Source organism: Schistocerca nitens, chromosome 6 (assembly GCF_023898315.1).
Source record: "Schistocerca nitens isolate TAMUIC-IGC-003100 chromosome 6, iqSchNite1.1, whole genome shotgun sequence".
Taxonomy (NCBI): domain Eukaryota; kingdom Metazoa; phylum Arthropoda; class Insecta; order Orthoptera; family Acrididae; genus Schistocerca; species Schistocerca nitens.
Genome location: NC_064619.1, coordinates 706534030 through 706536970, shown reverse-complemented (window position 1 = coordinate 706536970; position 2941 = coordinate 706534030). Strand labels below are relative to the sequence as shown.

The 2941-nt window shown below is 47.8% G+C and overlaps 1 non-coding gene across 1 annotated transcript; it reads right to left on the bottom strand.

Annotated features, from left to right (window-relative positions):
* Positions 1–1211: 1211 nt before the first annotated feature.
* Positions 1212–1286, bottom strand: Trnal-caa (transfer RNA leucine (anticodon CAA)). Its single transcript has one exon. It is a non-coding gene; the product is annotated as a tRNA-Leu (tRNA).
* Between the last annotated feature and the right edge of the window lie 1655 nt (positions 1287–2941).

Below are 2941 nucleotides of genomic sequence, written 5' to 3'. Positions count from 1 at the left end.
CTCGAATAATTGCCTAAATAGTTCGATAGTCGTGTGCGATACAAAGCATGGTGGCGGAACGCCTCATGAGTCGCTGTCAGGTGGACCCACAAGTCCAGAGCGTTTTCGGGCGCGGCTTACAACATGTAATACAGCATCATGCCCTTCAGCCAGTTGACGGTGTTCGTTTTTGTAGTGGGAAGGTTAAAGCAGGACAACTTGGGTTTCCGCAAGCCTGACGAGTTTCACGGGACCCCTCATCCTGCTGCGCCTGCCAATAGATTGCGCTATCAATCCAAAGTGACTACACAACAGCCAGTTACACGCTTGCGTAAGTAGTTTCACTGCTGCTCAGTTATCATAACGATGGCAGCAGCAGAATGAACACATCAAATTTAAATGCCATTCCAGTTGGTAAGAGCTGATGATAGGCTGTGAGTGTGGCGCAGACCTCACGAAGCCATGAACTCAAATTGTCAACGAGCACTATGCAAGGTGGCATTCGCTTGATAATGGTATTGGCTGTGTTTACATGGAACGGACTGAGTCCTCTAGATGTTCGGCTACTTTTAGACCATTTGGAGTCATTTATGGGCGTCATGTTCCCAAACAACGATGCAATTTTTGTGGATGACAATGCGCTACGTCGCCGGGTCACAGTTGTTCTCTATTGGTTTGAAGAACATTTTGGACAGTTTGAGAGAATGCTTTGGGTACCAGGATAGCTCGACCTGAATCCCATCGAACAGGTATGGGATATACACGAGAGGTAAGTCCTGACACAACACCTAGAACCGGCAACGCTTTCTAAATTGTGGACGGCTATAGAGATAACATGCCTCAATATTTCTGCAGTGGCCTTCCAGCGATCTCTGTAGTCCATTCCATGTCGAGTTGCTGCACTACGCCGGGAAAGAGGAGGTCCGACACGACATTAGGCGGTATCCCATGAAGTGTCTTGCCTCACTGTATATCAGTAAGTTTGAAGATATTTCGACCGAGCCAGCGTAGTGTGTGGGCTAAGGAGTCCACATTGGAACGTTTACATAAAGTCCTCATTGCCGAGTCACCCATTTGCAAGCAGTCTAATGTGATTGACGAACACCGCCTTAGCTGTGGAGAAGCCGTGGTGGTCTGATACTTTGACAAACAAATATCAGCTTCCAGAATGAGATTTTCACTCTGCAGCGGAGTGTGCGCTGATATGAAACTTCCTGGCAGATTAAAACTGTGTGCCCGACCGAGACTCGAACTCGGGACCTTTGCCTTTTGCGGGCAAGTGCTCTACCAACTGAGCTACCGAAGCACGACTCACGCCCGGTACTCACAGCTTTACTTCTGCCAGTATCTCGTCTCCTACCTTCCAAACTTTACAGAAGCTCTCCTGCGAACCTTGCAGAACTAGCACTCCTGAAGGAAAGGATATTGCGGAGACATGGCTTAGCCACAGCCTGGGCATGTTTCCAGAATGATATTTTCACTCTGCAGCAGAGTGTGCGCTGATATGAAACTTCCTGGCAGATTAAAACTGCGTGCCCGACCGAGACTCGAACTGGGGACCTTTGCCTTTCGCGGGCGAGTGCTCTACCAACTGAGCTACCGAAGCACGACTCACGCTCGGTCCTCACAGCTTTACTTCTGCCAGTTTCTTGTCTCCTACCTTTCAAACGCTACAGAAGCTCTCCTGCGAACCTTGCAGAACTAGCACTCCTGTAAGAAAGGATATTGCGGAGACATGGCTTAGCCACAGCCTGGGGATGTTTCTAGAATGAGATTTTCACTCTGCAGCGGAGTGTGCGCTGATATGAAACTTCCTGGCAGATTAAAACTGTGTGCCCGACCGAGACTCGAACTGGGGACCTTTGCCTTTCGCGGGCAAGTGCTCTACCAACTCAGCTACCGAAGCACGACTCACGCCCGGTCCTCACAGCTTTACTTCTGCCAGTATCTCGTCTCCTACCTTCCAAACTTTCTGCAAGGTTCGCAGGAGAGCTTCTGTAAAGTTTGGAAGGTAGGAGACGAGATACTGGCAGAAGTAAAGCTGTGAGGACCGGGCGTGAGTCGTGCTTCGGTAGCTCAGTTGGTAGAGCACTTGCCCGCGAAAGGCAAAGGTCCCGAGTTCGAGTCTCGGTCGGGCACACAGTTTTAATCTGCCAGGAAGTTTCAAATATCAGCTTTTCTACTGCGGGTAATACTGCGGCATGTCACCGCCCAAATTCTTCTTCTTCCAGAAAGACGTACTATCCGAAGATCTAGATCAGTGCAATTACGAGGATCACTAGTCATCCAATCGATTATTTATTCAGTGACTAACCTAAGGGTAAGCGTGATTTTTGGAACTACATGCAGGAACGGCATTGCACGATTATTAGGAATCCAAAATACAGAAAATATTTTTCGAACTTCCTCTGAAGTGTGCTGCCGAAGCCGCCGCGTAGCTGCATCATCCGTGGCGAGAGACGATGAATGTGTTGCAAACAGGATGACTTTAGAACGAACAACGATGAGCCAACGAAAGGTAAGATGAGATACACTAGGATGATGTGGCAACCCGAGGACACTAGTTGTAACGACTATTGGAGTGAATGTTTGTCTTCTTTCAATAGGAGGACGAACCTTCCTTTTCTTTTCTTCTTCATGGCACGACGTGACGTCGTATATATCGACTGGATAGATAAATAAATGAATAAATTCTGCTTCCAGATGGCGTCTTATTGCTTCTTTTCTTCCCGGACCTCCCATCATCTCCTTCTTCCCTTCGGTGAGAAGGAGACACAGTGGCAAGGCCTCGCGAGACGACCCCTAGCCACTCAACCCCAGACCCGATCACTACTTTAAAAATAATAATAATAATAATATGAATCACGGTTACCACGCTAGCGGTGGGAATTCAAACTCGGTCTGTGTATTTTTTTCCTTTCTTTTTCTTATCCTTTTTTAATTTTACCATACGTTGTACACG